This window comes from Oryctolagus cuniculus, chromosome 6 (assembly GCF_964237555.1).
Source record: "Oryctolagus cuniculus chromosome 6, mOryCun1.1, whole genome shotgun sequence".
Classification (NCBI taxonomy): Eukaryota; Metazoa; Chordata; class Mammalia; order Lagomorpha; family Leporidae; genus Oryctolagus; species Oryctolagus cuniculus.
In genome coordinates, this window is record NC_091437.1 from 145,096,923 (window position 1) to 145,113,789 (window position 16,867).

Genomic DNA, 16,867 nt, shown 5'->3' on the forward strand with positions numbered 1-16,867 from the left:
AACTGGGCAAACTTGTCTTAGGAGAAGCATTTATCACAGAGTTATCATTTGAAATTGCTCCACCATGACCTGCTTAGCAGTGACAGGACATCCACCATGAGTACATTGCTCATCCAAAACCTAAAATATTTGATAACCTCACCCTCACCATTACTTTCTCATCCCTTGAAGGCAAAATGAACTTGGACTCTAGCCTGTTTCATTTGTTATACAAGTCCAAGTAGTCATTTCTCTACTTGGTCATCATTGTAGACTAGAGTTCATTCTAAAATGATCCACATGCACATTATCAACAATGTGATTAACACAGAGCTAGTCAATACAGAGGATCAAACTGGATGATTTAATCTCAATTGTACTGGGCAAAAATATCTTCTCAATAGCTTGCCATTTATCTTAGTCATTTCTTTGTGTTGTACTAAAGTCTCTTCTGGTTAACACTCAACAATACAATGGTCTTTGTTAATTGATGAATTGCATTTTCTCATTTCTCTTCACACACACACACACACACACACACACACACAAATCATGAAATCACACTATTTTTTGCCATTTTTAGTGAGGAAATTACTTTACCAATCACATAGGCAAAGTGAATGGTAAACTGTAACTCACTATCAATCACTTGCCTGTCTTTTGCTGTCACCTCTAGGAGCTTCAAGGGAAAGTATTAAGTATGCAAGCTACTGAATGACTTTGCCAAATTATGGAACATCTCAGAATCCAACTTCCCTTAGTTGCTCCAAAGAGAAAGGAAAGAAGCAAAGGTTTTCTCCCAAAATAATTTACCTCAAGTCATAAGGCATCTGGGGAATTCTCTGCCACACTGACCGGTTCTCCAAGGTATCTTTCATTCAATCAGTTTCTGACACTCTCTCCAGAGAGAGTGTCAGACAGAACAGATTGAGTGCTGAGGTCCCATCAGACTGACCCCAACCTCAGATGCCAGTCACAAGCCTCAGATTGTGACTTGTGCATCTGAGCCTCTGGTTATAAATATGGTTCCCACAATCCCACCCAGGGTTCAATTCATTTCCTAATACAGCTCATGGGACTCAGCAGAACCATTACTTACATTTATCCATTCATTACAAAGAATACAAATGAACGGCCAGATGGAAGAAATGCAAAGGGCAAGGGATGGAGGAAGAGGTGCTGGTCTTCTGTGCTCTCAGGGGACCACCGTGTTCCACACATTTCCACAAGGTCAGCAATTTGGAAGCTCACCACTCCCTGCACTTTTGTTTCTTTATGGAGGTTTCATTATGAAGACATGATTGATTGCATCATTGGCTATCGGTGAACAATTCAACTTTCAACCCTACTCCCCTTCCCAGAGATTTATAGGGCAGCTGAAATTCACAACTCTGACTATGACTGATCTTTCTAGTGACCCCATCCTGAAGTTACCTAAGAGTTCTCTACCACTATTTATCTCATTAGCATAAAAAAGACACTCCAGAGATTCCAAGGGTTTTAGGAAAAATTAGGAATCAGAGGCAGGGACTAAATACAGTATGTCTTATTATAACACAATATCACAGTTGTGAGGTTGCCATGGTAACAATATTGATTTCAATGTGCTGTTGACTATTAAGATGAGGTAATGCACATGGGGGTTTATAGCACTGCCTAGCATCAAAAAAGCACTAAGTAAATAGCATTATTACCTGCAATGAAGACTTACTTATACATGAACTCTTTCTTAGCACTTACAATATATAAAACATAACAAAATGGATTTTAAGTATTATAGGCATCTTTGCTGTTTGATAGTAACTCCTCAGGGCTGTACTATAACTAATCCTATGGAAAACCTTGAGTACAGCTAGCTGGACTTCTGTCTAGTCCACATTTCTCCATTCAGTATTCCAGAGATATGAAAAGCCTCACTACATTCTATATCAAAGTCTAGATGCACTCTGCCAGGATTATTCATTGTCATGATATACCTTACCTGTCTAGAAACCTCATTATAAAATAAAGGAAAAATTAAAAGAAAGTTGTGAGAATAGGTGTGGTAACATATAGAGTGGAAACACACATTAGGTTTCTTTAAACCAAGAAATCTGAAGCTGAACTCTTTATCCTGGGTTAGAAATCTGTTCTTCTTTCCTATGTCACATTAAATGATATCATCTTTATTCCTCTACTCGGACTACAGACGGCAAGTAATGAAATCTATCTATTGATGTTTTCAGTATATCTGTAATTAAAAAAAGTCAAACATTTTTCTAATGAGAGAATACAGAATGAACAGTGTGTATCACTTCACATCTCACATATTAATACTTTGAATATTTTTTCCATATATTGCTATCTTTTTTTCAAGGAAATGTAATGTTATAAACTTACTTGTATAAAACTCACTCACTTCATTCTCTTTCCTTCTTTCATAGAGAAAGTAACTGTGTTGAAATGTTGATTTAATTCTGCATACTTTTTTGTAAAGTTTGCTCTATATGTCTCTATCCATAAATAATATACATTAATCTTTTACATTTTTACAAGATATATAAAAGGCACCACACTATGTCCATCTTTCAATAACTACATTTCTATTTCATATTTTCCCCATTTTTTAATGATGCTAAGTCAAATTAGCACATTATGCTAAGTCAAAATGGCACAACAGAATTTTCTCACATTATAGAAAATAAAAAATAAAGATTTAGAATGCCTTGGGAATGTTAGAGTGGATTCATCAAGTAAAATCTGCTCAGTCTGCCCTACCTACATAGCCTGGATGCATTCAGAGTGTATTACCTTCACCAAGGCTGGGAGAAATACATTCATAAGATGAATCTAACATCATCAAAGACTTGAATGATGACTGTTGCCTATGACGTGGGAATGACAGTGGAACCCAAGACCGTCACCCTGTGCTCCCTGGTGTCACTTAGTTTAACTTTGATATCTTAGTAATTTATTGTATTATAACTTTGCCTAGTATTATGTGTGTGGAACTGAAATTGCTTTAAAGTGAGGGGAAGGTATTTTTCATTGAAATTTAATCAAGTCCCATCTCTGTTCTTCATTCTACCTTCTTGCTAATGCAAAATCTAGGAGGTAGTAGATGATTGCTAAAGTGCTGGGGTTCCTACCACCCATGTGGGAGACCAGAATGAGTTCTAGGCTCTTGGTTTGGGCCTAGTTCAGCCCAGGCTATTGTAGTCATTTTGGGAGTAAATCAACTCTTTGATTTTCAAATAAATAAATTTTTTTAAAATATGAGCCCTATACCTTAGCTGGACTTAGAAGCATTGTTATAGCTACTAATATAATAATCCTCCAGGATTCTTACATGTCGCAAAGCATACAAAATCCTAGTTATCTAACATTTAATGGGTGGAGTGTATAAGTTTACCTTCTGTATAAAATGAAGCTATGAGAATTTTGAAGAAGTTCCATTTTTCCTTTATACTTCAAAGAATATGAACTATAATGTAAATACTGAAATGTAGTCCTGTTTTGGGGATGTGTAATGAAAGCAAAAATAAAACATTAAATTTTGAAGAAACAGACAACTAAAACTCATTGGAACAATTCCATTGCAATATATCAGAACCCAACCATTTTGTACCACCTACACTGATCCAAGCTACCATCACTTCCTGCCTCCTAACTGGTCACCTCACTATCACCCTCACTATCCAGTACTTGCTTCTCAACATGGAGCAAGAATAACCTTGTTAATAGCTAAATCAATCACATCACTCTATCTCAAAAACTTAATACCTCCAATTCTCTCAGAGAATGTGTAAAGGCCTATATAACAACCTGCAAAGTTTTACATCAGTGATTCTCCAACTTGACTATGCCAAGAATCACCTAGTGCTGCAGTTATAGAGGTGATCCCTTCAGATCACCCTTGCAGAAAATATTTGCTGTCAAGACATAAGGAGGACAGTTACATGATAGCCTTCAACTGAGGACTTTGAATGCATCTTAGCTTTCAAGGAAAGCCTTTGATTTCCCAGGTTACCCTCAACCAATGACTCCATTGAGAGGCTACTATAACCAGGCTAGTAGAACCTATTGATTCCCAACATGGGACTTTTCTAACTGGCAATGTTCACTGCAAACTCCTCAATATAGTAGCAGAGACTTTGCCTGAAGTGCTCTCAACTCAATCCTGCTTTCATCTCTGATCCCTTCCCGATTTTCCTAAATTTCCTATCTGATTAGTGGACTGAAGTCTTCTACCTAATCTTGTTTCTTACCCCTTGTATTTATCACAGATACATCTTGCAAGGCATAGTTTACACCTTCCACCTCCTGCTTCTGGAACACATAATCATTTGACAATAGAAGAAACTCACCAACCAGCTGCCAATAAGGACACAAGTGATTAGCATAAGGACACCAGTGATCAGGGCTTTGTCCATTCTCTGCATAGTAAAAAACAAAACGTTGTAATGTGCATTCTACAACAAAGAATAAAACTTCTGGCAACTAAGAGAGCCCACCAAATACCTAGGAATACTTATCTGGCCTATATGCTGATTCATATGAAGAGGAGCCAACTTTAAAAAGCCCAGAGTATAAAAGGTCTCTGCAGCAAAGGTAGGCTGCAGAGAAAGTCGCCCTACCACTTAAGCCATAGAATCAAACAATTGCCTATATTTCCGGTGATATTAGTGGCTTAAAAAATGCAGTGTCAAATTTATGAGAAGGACAAATGGCAGTACCACAATAAAGGCTCCCAAGGTTACAGAGAAAAGCCATGCCTATGAAAGGGGGGTTTTGCCTTCATGAGGACAGGTTCTAAGGTGATACTGGATACTGGTACAGATTGAATGTCTACATCCAGGAATTCCTACCAGAGCTGAGCTTTGAGCCACCAAGTTATAAAATCAAATCAAATTTGATCAAATATTTAATAAAATCAATATTAATATTTAATTAAATATTTAATAAAATCAATATTAAGATAAAAATGCTATGTATATCCAGAAATGAACACTGTAAGACTTGAGAGGACAATTTAGATGCATGATTAGGTATCCCAGGCACATCCTAATGGAACTATGGGCAGAGGAGTTCTACCTAACCTTCAGAAGGAGGAGGAAATAGCCTAATAGGTCAATATACAATAGCAATACAAAATTAATGGTGGCTATAGTATAAACACACTCAGAGATGATGATAAAAGACACTGAAGAGGAGAACTTTGGGGAAACTCTGAAAGACATTGTCATAGGCGAAGACTTCTTAAAAAAGATCCCAGAAGCACAGGAAATCTAAGCCAAAAGAGATAAATGGGATTGTATCAAGCTGAGAAGCTTCTGCACCTGCAAAAGAAACACTGAGCAACATGAAGATGCAACTGCTAGATTGGGAGAATATTCGCAAACTATGCAACTGATAAAGGATTAATATCCAGAACTTACAAAGAGCTTAAGAAACTCAACAACAATAATAATAACAATAATCCAGTTTAGGAATGGGCAAAGGACTTGAATAGGCATTTTTTTAAAAGAAGAATTCAAATGGCCAACAGACCCTGAAAAAAAATGCTCTGAATCACTAGCCAACAGGGAAATGCAAATCAAAACCACAATGAGGTTTCACCTCACCATAGTTAGAATGGCTGTCATACAGAAATCAACAAACAATACATGCTGGTAAGTATATGAGGAAAAAGGTACCCTGATCTACTGTTGATGGGGTTGTAAACTAGTGTAGCCATTGTGGAAGACAGTGTGGAGATACATCAGAAAGCTGAAAATAGATCTACCATATGACCCAGCAATCACACTCCTGGGAATTTACCCAAATAAAATGAAATCAGGGTATGAAATAGTTATCTGTATACCCATGTTCACTGCAGCTCAATTCACAACACCTAAGATATGGAATGTCCAAATGTCCATCAACTGATAGCTGAATAAAAAAATTATGGTAAGTAGACACTACTCAGCCATTAAAAATGAATGAAATTCTGTCTTTTGCAACAAAATGGATGCAACTGGAAATCATTATACTGAATAAAGTAAGCCCCCAAGAGACAAATACCATATGATTTCCCTGATTTGTGATAACTAATAGAGTACCAAAAACAGGTAAGGTATATGAGTGAAATTAGCATTTTGAGATTCAATGATTGTTTACAGCTCTTATTTCTACTGCTGAGGTACAGTGCTTTTTCTTCTTATTATCTGTTGAACTCTTTACTTAGTTCAGGGTTAATCTTATGAGTATAAAGTAAATTGAAAGTAGATCATTATAAAAAAAAATTAAGAGAGGGAATAAGAGAGAAAGGGGAGGAACAGTGAGAGCATGGGTGGGAAGTAGGGTAGGGTGAGAAGTACCACTATGTGCCTAAATCTGTACACATGAAATTTGTTTACCTTAAAATAAATACATAAAGTAATTAGGAAAAATAGACACCAATGTGCTATTAAGCCTGGTTTATTCACTTTTAATGGGAAGAGAAATAGCTTCCAGCAAGAGTACATGTGGTATATGGTAGTATTATATGACCTGAAAGACTAGTCAGGATTCTAGAGGAAAAAAAGACTTCTAGTCTGAAGACTAAAATTCAGGAGTGTTATTTAAAATTTACAAACTCAGCAGTAAGAAAACAAAACAAAAGTATAAAAACAGGCCAGAAACCTCATCTAAGAATATATACAAATGGTGAATGAGCATTTAGCATATCATCACGGAAAAGCAAACTTAAAAATTAGGTAACAAATAAAGTGTGGGTGCCATACTAATGAGCATATATTTACAAACATTCCTTCAGTGAGTTATATCTCTTATATAATAATAAAACCTTCTTTTCTCACTTTGTGATTTTGTCATGAAACACACATTATGTGATATTAATATTTTAACCCCTGCTTTCAAGAAAAATAGTATTTCTGTGTGTGTATATATATATATACACAACATTTACATATGATGTTGATACAGCAAAATGTTAAAATGCATTAAATATATGTATTCATTGAACTCTTATTTACACTTTTTGCTAATTGAAATATTTTTAAATAAAATTAGTATAAAAATAAATTTAAAAATGAGATAACACTGTGTACTCATTAGAACAGCTCATTCAGAACACTGACAGCACCAAAAGTAGCGAGGATGTAGAGCAGCAGGAACTCTCGTTCCCTGCTGCTCCTTTATCTGGTGTTTATGTAATCTGAACACATCTTCAGGAGAGACAGGTGGGAGTGGTCCTTAAAAGCATGGACTCAGAAGGTAGAATTTTTTGAGTTTGAATCCTGGATTTGAATCTTCTCTCTCTTTCTTATTAAGCTTGTGACATTTAGCAAGCTATTGTCATTTTGGCACTTCATTATCCTTCTCTAAATTATGGAAATTATGATGTTATCTACTTCATTGTGATGATTAAACATGTTCAAGGATATTTAAACTCCTAGACCAGTCCCTAACATACAGTTTGTGATTATACTTGCATGCAAAAGAATGATCCAAATGGACTCTCATGTTTTCTTCTAATGCAAAATTGCAAAGATTTTTGTGGTTTAAAGATTGCCAGGTTTGCCCATTTCTGAAAATTGTCCCCCACTTCTTCCAACTCATCTTCAGCCTCACTGTCCTTTCCAGGGAACACAATGCTCTTATAAGTGTCTGGACAACTCTCCATCCTCTCCTCTTCTACCATTACTATGTCTATCATCAATCAGACTTCTTGTCATCACCTAACAATCAACCCACTTCCTTCTCTTCTTTCTCATGCATTTCAAAGAAGGACAAGCATTTCTGAGGCTTTTTCTTCAGTCTTCTCCCTATACAGCAGCTCTTATTTCTTCTACAGAGGAATCACACAACCATTCTCCTGGGATGGAAATTTAAAAGGTTCAAATGCAATGCCAGCACTCCAATTTGGAACCCAGTCAGGAGTTCCATAGCTATGTACATTCAACACTTTGCCCTTTGCATTCCTGGTGTACATCAGACTGTAAATTCTTTTAAGGACATGGCTTATGTTTTGTACATCTTTGTATCTTTTCTAGTGTCTGCACAATGCTTTGCTCAATAAAGAATTGTTAACTGAAAATAAATAGAATAAAATGGAACTTAATGTTCTTGGAAACTCATGAATAGTTTAATTGCCTAACAATGAGTTTATTTCCTTAGAGTATTTTGTTTTATTTGAATAATGTCTATTATTTTTATGTAAAAAATTGAAAAATACAAAAAAAATGCAATGCCATGGGGCCAGAGTTGTAGCAGCTAAAGCCATGGCCTTTGACACCAGCATCCTAACGTGCACAGATTCGAGTCCTGGCTGCACCACTTCCGATCCAACTCCCTGATGATGGCCTGGGAAAAACAGCAGAGGATGGCCCATGTGTTGGGCTCCTGTTCCCATGTGAGAGATGCAGATGAGGTGCCTGGCTTCTGGCTGTGGCCTGACCCATCCCTGGCTGTTGCACCCATCTGGAGAGTGAACCAGTGGATGCAAGATTTCTTTTCTAGGTGTCTCTCCCTCTCTTTCTGTAACCCTTTCAGATAAATAGATAAATGTAAAATCATTTATCATAAATCATCATATGTGTATATATGTATACATAATGCTACTACCCAGGGATATCCATTTCTGTTATTTCTGTTGTATTTTATTCTCATAAAATTTGATAAAATTTTAAAAGTTAGATATTATTTCCTTTTTTTCTGTTGGTATGCTGTAGAAGTTTATTCTAAAAAAACTGAATGTATTTCCCACTGTTAAACAAAAAACAATCTTTATACCAAATTTATTTTTTTAACAATTAGTGTCATTCATTTCAAAGTTAACGTATGACAAAGTTCTTTAGAACCAGTGCTGGGCTAGTCACCATGGGCAGTTTAAAAAGACTCAGAGTGATTGGGCTCTAGGTTTCAGTGAGAAGACAAGAGATCAGAGGAAAAGGAAAGAAACATAAAGGACGATTCTGTTCACAAAAATCCAGCCCTTAGGGATGTGTGGCACTCAGTGGCTGTACTCCTTGCCTTGCCTTCTAAAAAATTCCCACATCATTGACTTTTCATTCACACTTCTCTTTCACTCCCCAAGCTAAATTTGGCATCCTCTTCAGACAGCCTAGGCATCAAGTTTGTGCCAGCCTGGTTTTCTGCCTTGTTATAACCTTCTTGCCATTGACAATTACAAATGTCCTCATTTTAACGTAGGCATAAAATAAAATGCCTGAATAAAACCAGAGGGCCCATTTGGTTATCTAGTAAAAACTATAATACAGCCATGCTAAACTGATCTTCTGTATATAAAGAGAATCGAAAATGAATCTTGATGTGAATGGAAGGGGAGAGGGAGTGGGAAAGGGGAGGGTTGCAGGTGGGAGGGATGTTATGGGAGGGAAACCATTGTAATCCATAAGCTGTACTTTGGAAATTTATATCCATTAAATAAAAGTTAAAAAAAGAAAATGATAAAAAAAACTATAATACAGCCATAACATCAATTAAATTTCAGCAAGTAACCTGTATTAATGCAGTTGAGATTATTATTTCATTTACATTAGCTTGTTCAAAAATTAATAAGGCTAATAGCACTTGGAGAATATGTATAACTATAATAACAAAGAGGCAGCATAGAAAAATGTCAAAAATACTGAAATGCTATTAAGAGAGATGGAGTCTGATCTCAAATATGCCAATAATTAGTTGTCAGGGACTCAAATTGTGTCTGTAGGTGCAATCATTTATTTATTCAACAATTGTTTTTACAATATTTGTTCTCTGTGGTGCACCCAAGTGCTACGCTAGGTTCTAAGGATACAAAGATTAATAAGACAAAATTATTGTTCTCCAGAGCTCCACAGTTGATTATTCAATTTCAAGTAGATAAATAAATATCTAACATCATAATATTTATTATAGAAGTATGTATACAGTTCAATGGGATGTTGGAAGGATCAAAGAAATTTTATAGCATCTGGCATCCTTATGACATTGTCTTTCAGTGTGTTTCCTTATCTCAGATTTCATTATCCTGAAGTTTGTTCTCAGTTCCAATGATCTGTAAAAGGAGACAACACGTGACATCATCCAGGGACTGGCTTAAAATGTCCTAAATATCCTGAGATTAATCACAATACAAACAATTTTCTAGATATCTCACTGTTTTGGACAAATAGGAATTCATCATTATTTCCTTAGATTATTGATTAGAAAAGGAGTCATATAGTCTTGTAGAGAAAGAACAGCTTTTGGTGGAAACTTGGGACAAAGTATATGAGTATCATGGGATCCATTCTACTATGGCTGTCTTTCCTCCTGCTACACTTCTCTGGTTACCTGGCTCTAAGGCACTGTCTATCTGATCTTAGCAAATTAGTAAATGTCTCTGAGACTGTTTCATAATCTGTTGGCTGTCCACATATCTGTGGAGCTTAAGTCTGATAAGAGATGTGACAAAGATCTTAAAACATAAAACATAAGATTTTTTTCAATGCATTCTAGTAGTATTATTAACAATCATTCACCAGCATCATATGGACAAGGCTGGTTATTCATAACAAAGTTAGAATTGTTTTCTCTGAATCTTTACTGCACTCTTCTCACCTTGGGCAATCAAGACTGAGTATTTAGAGTCAGTAGACATTATCTTACTGATCATTGAATTCCAAGCACTGAGCACAATAACCAGAACATAAGATGTGCTCAATAAATGTGTATTTGCCTAATAAGATATGTGAGATATATTCAAAGACTTGATATATTACAATCCAGTCATCTGGCAAGAGGAAGAACTGGTCAAAAAGAAGCGAAATAATTCATATCTTACCATGTTCCACAGAAGGAATTTTCAAGAGGTTCTTTCACCCTTGTTGAAGGGATTATAGTCTCAACCACACAATTCCACCTCTGTTGTAAGTTTAATAGGGGTCTGGTTTAAGGTCTATAGCAACACAGATATTTCCATGGAAATATATTTCTTGGTTCAAAATAATCATCATATAAATTCATGGAGTATAATCCTTCTGCTAGTCAAGACTGACTAGGTATATTTTGTTTCTTTTTAATCAATTTTAGTTTTTAGAAAAGTTTTAGATTGACAGACATACTGCATATAAATTACAGCGAGTTCCAGTATACCATATGTCCTTACAATGAAAAGCTTTCTCCATTATCAACATCCTTGTATGAGTAACACATTTGTTATAAGAAATGAAACTGAGTTGACACATCATTACCACTCCAAGTCTATAATTTACATTGGTGTTGTACATTAAATAACCTTTGAAAAACGTATAGTGACACATAGGTGACACTATGTTATCACAGAGAATAGTGTTAGTGCACTAAATAGCCTCAGTGTTTAACTGATCCTTCCCTACTTCTCTCACAATCTCTGGTAACCATTGATCTTTCTACTATTCTTTTCCAGAATGTCATGTAGTTGGAATCACTGAATATGCAATCTTTTAAGATTGGCTTCTTTTAGTAATATGCAGATAAGATTCCACCATTATCTTTTCATGGCTTGATAACTCATATCTTTTTACTACTATGTAATAGTTCAGTATTTTGATACACCAGTGAATTTATTCATTCACCTGCTGCCATGGCTTGGAGAGGGTTCACATGTTGGGAACTTGGTTCTCAATGGGATGGTGTTAGAAGATGGTGAGACTTTCAGTGGTGGAGCCTACTAGGAGTCATTGCCAGCCCCTCCCTGCTCTCTGGCTGCTTGTCTAGCCATGTAATCTTTGCCTGCTGCACATGTTCACACCACGATTCCTTCTTCCACAACATCATGCAGCCAAAGGAAACCTCATAAGAGCTGGTAATACACTCTTCGAGTTTCAGCCTCCAAAACTGTGAGCTAAATCAACTTCATTTCTTTATAGGATACAGTCTCAGGTTTTTTATTATTATAACAAAAACAGGCTGATATACCTACTGAATGCCATTTTGCTTGCTTCCAAATTTTGGCAATTATGAATAAAATTGGTATAAATATCTGTGCTCAGATTTGGATGTGGCATAACTTTTCAGTTTCTTTGAGCAAATACCAAGGGGTATGGTTGTTGGATTGCTTGATAAGAGCATATTTAGTGTTGTAAGAAATATCCAAACTGTCTTCCAATGTAACCATATTATTCTGCATACTCACTGGTAGTGAATGAGGTTTTTTTTGTTTTGTTTTTTTGTTTTTTTTTTTTTTTGTTCTTTTTTGTTTTTTTTTTTTTTTTTTTTTTTTTTTTTGACAGGCAGAGTTAGACAGTGAGAGAGAGAGACAGAGAGAAAGGTCTTCCTTCTGCTGGTTCACCCCCCTGAAATGGCCGCTACAGCCGGCGCACTATGGTGATCCAAAGCCAGGAGCCAGGTGCTTCCTCCTGGTCTCCCATGAGGGTGCAGGGCCCAAGCACTTGGGCCATCCTCCACTGCCTTCCCAGGCCACAGCAGAGAGCTGGACTGGAAGAGGAGCAACTGGGACAGAATCCGGCACCCCGACCGGGACTAGAACCTGGGGTACTGGCGCCGCAGGTGGAGGATTAGCCTAGTGAGTCGTGCTGCCAGCCAGTGAATGAGCTCTTATTGCTCCACATCCTTACCAACATGTAGAATTATCACTGTTCTGATACTTCACCTTTCTAACAGGCATGTGTCTCTGCTTTATTGTTGTTTTAATTTGCAAATCCCAAATGACACATGATGTATCTCTTCATATGCTTATTTGTCAACTGTATCTTCTTCAGTGAATTGTCTTTCAGATCATTAGCCCATCTTGTAGTTGGGGAGTTGGTCTCCTTTTGTTGAGTTTTTAAAGTTCTTTAAATATTTTAGGTAATAGTCCTTTATCAGATATGCTTTTGTAAATATTTGTTCTCAGTTGTGGTTTATCTTTTTATTCTGTTGACACTACCTTTCTCAGAAGAGAAGTTTTTTTAATTTTAATGAAGTCCAGCTTATAAATTAATTATTTCATATATCATTTCTTTAGTGTTATAGGTAAAATATCACTGCCAAGCCTAAAGTTATGTAGATTTTATACATATTATCTCCTAGAGGTTTTGTAGGTTTGCATTTTAAATGTAGATCTATTATCCATTTTGAGTTAACTTTGTTGAAGGTTTAAAATATGTACTTTGATTTTTTACATGTGGGTGCCCAATTGTTCCAGAATCAATTGTTGAAAATACTATCTTGGCCGGCGCCACGGCTCACTAGGCTAATCCTCCGCCTAGCGGCGCCGGCACACCAGGTTCTAGTCCCGGTCAGGGCGCCGGATTCTGTCCCGGTTGCCCTTCCTCCAGGCCAGCTCTCTGCTGTGGCCAGGGAGTGCAGTGGAGGATGGCCCAGGTGCTTGGGCCCTGCACCCCATGGGAGACCAGGAGAAGCACCTGGCTCCTGGCTCCTGCCATCGGATCAGCGCGGTGCGCCGGCCGCAGCGCGCCGGCCGCAGCGGCCATTGGAGGGTGAACCAACGGCAAAGGAAGACCTTTCTCTCTGTCTCTCTCTCTCTCTCACTGTCCACTCTGCCTGTGAAAAAAAAAAAAAAAAAAAAAAGAAAATACTATCTTTTCTCTGTTGGGAGGGCCTTTATTACTGTTTCAATTTCTGTCTCGGTTATGGGTCTGTTTAGGTTTTCGATGTCTTCCTGGTTCAATTTAGGTAGGTTGCATGTGTCCAGGAATCTATCCATTTCTGATAGGTTTCCCTGTTTGCTGGCATACAAGTCCTTGTAGTAATTTCTGATGATTCTTTTTATTTCTGTGGTGTCTGTTGTTACGTTTCCTTTTTCATCTCTGATTTTATTGATTTGGGTCTTTTCTCTTCTTTTTTTAGTTAGTTGGGCCAATGGGGTGTCAATTTTGTTTATTTTTTCAAAAAACCAGCTCCTCATTTGGCTGATTTTTTGTAATTTTTTTTGGATTCAATCCTGTTGATTTCTTCTCTGATTTTAATTATTTCTCTTCTCCTACTAGATTTGGGTCTGGTTTGCTGTAGGTTTTCTAGATCCTTGAGGTGAATTGAAAGCTCCTCTATTTGGTGCCTTTCCAATTTCTTGATGTAGGCACCTATTGATATAAACTTTCCTCTTAACACTGCTTTTGCTGCATCCCATAAGTTTTGGTATGTTGTGCTGTTATCCTCATTTACTTCCAGAAAATTTTTGATTTCTCTTTTAATTTCTTCTATGACCCATTGTTCATTCAGGAGCATGTTGTTCAATCTCCATGTGTTTGTGTATGCTCTAGGGATTCCTGAGTTGCTAATTTCCAACTTCATTCCTTTATGGTCTGAGAAGCTGCATGGTATGATTCTAATTCTTTTGAATTTGCTGAGACTTGCTTTATGGCCTAGTATGTGATCAATCCTAGAGAAGGTTCCATGTACTGCTGAGAAGAATGTAAATGCTTTCTGTGTAGGATGAAAAGTTCTGTATATATCTGTTAGATCCATTTGGGCTATAGTGTCATTTAAATCTACTGTATCCTTCTTGATCTTCCGTCCTGTTGATCTGTCTATTTCTGAGAGTGGAGTATTGAAGTCCCCCAGTAAAAGCCCAGGACCAGATGGATTCACTGCTGAATTCTATCAGACATTTAAAGAAGAACTGACTCCAATTCTTCTCAAACTATTCAGAACAATCGAAAAAGAGGGAGTCCTCCCAAATTCTTTCTATGAAGCCAGCATCACCTTAATTCCTAAGCCAGAAAAAGATGCAGCACTGAAAGAGAATTACAGACCAATATCCCTGATGAACATAGATGCAAAAATCCTCAATAAAATTCTCGCCAATAGAATGCAACAACACATCAGAAAGATCATCCACCCAGACCAAGTGGGATTTATCCCTGGTATGCAGGGATGGTTTAATGTGCGCAAGACAATCAATGTGATACACCACATTAACAGACTGCAGAAGAAAAACCATATGATTATCTCAATAGATGCCGAGAAAGCATTTGATAAAATACAACACCCGTTCATGATGAAAACTCTAAGCAAACTGGGTTTGGAAGGAACATTCCTCAATACAATCAAAGCAATCTATGAAAAACCCACAGCAAACATCCTATTGAATGGGGAAAAGCTGGAAGCATTTCCACTGAGATCTGGTACCAGACAGGGATGTCCACTCTCACCACTGCTATTCAATATAGTTCTGGAGGTTCTAGCCAGAGCTATTAGGCAAGAAAAAGAAATTAAAGGGATACAAATTGGGAAGGAAGAACTCAAACTATCCCTCTTTGCAGATGACATGATTCTGTATTTAGGGGACCCAAAGAACTCTACTAAGAGACTATTGGAACTCATAGAAGATTTTGGCAAAGTAGCAGGGTATAAAATCAATGCACAAAAATCAACAGCCTTTGTATACACAGACAATGCCATGGCTGAGGAAGAACTTCTAAGATCAATCCAATTCACAATAGCTACAAAAACAATCAAATACCTTGGAATAAACTTAATCAAGGACGTTAAAGATCTCTACGATGAGAATTACAAAACCTTAAAGAAAGAAATAGAAGAGGATACCAAAAAATGGAAAAATCTTCCATGCTCATGGATTGGAAGAATCAATATCATCAAAATGTCCATTCTCCCAAAAGCAATTTACAGATTCAATGCAATACCAATCAAGATACCAAAGACCTTCTTCTCAGATCTGGAAAAAATGATGCTGAAATTTATATGGAGGCACAGGAGACCTCGAATAGCTAAAGCAATCTTGTACAACAAAAACAAAGCCAGAGGCATGACAATACCAGATTTCAGGACATACTACAGAGCAGTTGTAATCAAAACAGCGTGGTACTGGTACAGAAACAGATGGATAGACCAATGGAACAGAATTGAAACACCAGAAATCAACCCAAACATCTACAGCCAACTTATATTTGATCAAGGATCTAAAACCAATTCCTGGAGCAAGGACAGTCTATTCAATAAATGGTGCTGGGAAAACTGGATTTCCACGTGCAGAAGCATGAAGCAGGACCCCTACCTATCACCTTACACAAAAATCCACTCAACATGGATTAAAGACCTAAATCTACGACCTGACACCATCAAGTTATTAGAGAACATTGGAGAAACCCTTCAAGATATTGGCACAGGCAAAGAATTTCTGGAAAAGACCTGGGAGGCACAGGCAGTCAAAGCCAAAATCAACTATTGGGATTGCATCAAATTGAGAAGTTTCTGTACTGCAAAAGAAACAGTCAGGAGAGTGAAGAGACAACCGACAGAATGGGAAAAAATATTTGCAAACTATGCAACAGATAAAGGGTTAATAACCAGAATCTACAAAGAGATCAAGAAACTCCACAAAAACAAAACAAACAACCCACTTAAGAGATGGGCCAAGGACCTCAATAGACATTTTTCAAAAGAGGAAATCCAAAAGGCCAACAGGCACATGAAAAAATGTTCAAGGTCACTATCAATCAGGGAAATGCAAATCAAAACCACAATGAGGTTTCACCTCACCCCGGTTAGAATGGCTCACATACAGAAATCTACCAACAACAGATGCTGGCGAGGATGTGGGGAAAAAGGGACACTAACCCACTGTTGGTGGGAATGCAAACTGGTCAAGCCACTATGGAAGTCAGTCTGGAGATTCCTCAGAAACCTGAAGATAACCCTACTATTCAACCCAGCCATCCCACTCCTTGGAATTTACCCAAAGGAATTTAAATTGGCAAACAAAAAAGCAGTCTGCACCCTAATGTTTATTGCAGCACAATTCACAATAGCCAAGATCTGGAACCAACCTAAATGCCCATCAACGGTAGACTGGATAAAGAAATTATGGGATATGTACTCTTTAGAATACTACACCGCAGTAAGAAACAACGAAATCCAGTCATTTGCAACAAAATGGAGGAATCTGGAACACATCATGCTGAGTGAAATAAGCCAGTCC

General features: G+C 37.2%; 1 long non-coding RNA gene across 5 annotated transcripts in view; it reads right to left on the reverse strand.

Annotated features, from left to right (window-relative positions):
• LOC138849971 (uncharacterized) overlaps positions 1-16,867 on the reverse strand; it is a 204,674-nt gene that overhangs the window by 54,421 nt on the left and 133,386 nt on the right. Inside the window, exon 5 of one of the 5 annotated variants that reach the window (XR_011389308.1) lies at positions 4,569-10,000. The exons of the other annotated variants lie outside the window; for them this stretch is intronic. This is a non-coding gene — a long non-coding RNA (uncharacterized lncRNA). Of the gene's footprint in view, positions 1-4,568; positions 10,001-16,867 lie in introns of those variants that run through there. 5 annotated transcript variants of the gene reach the window in all.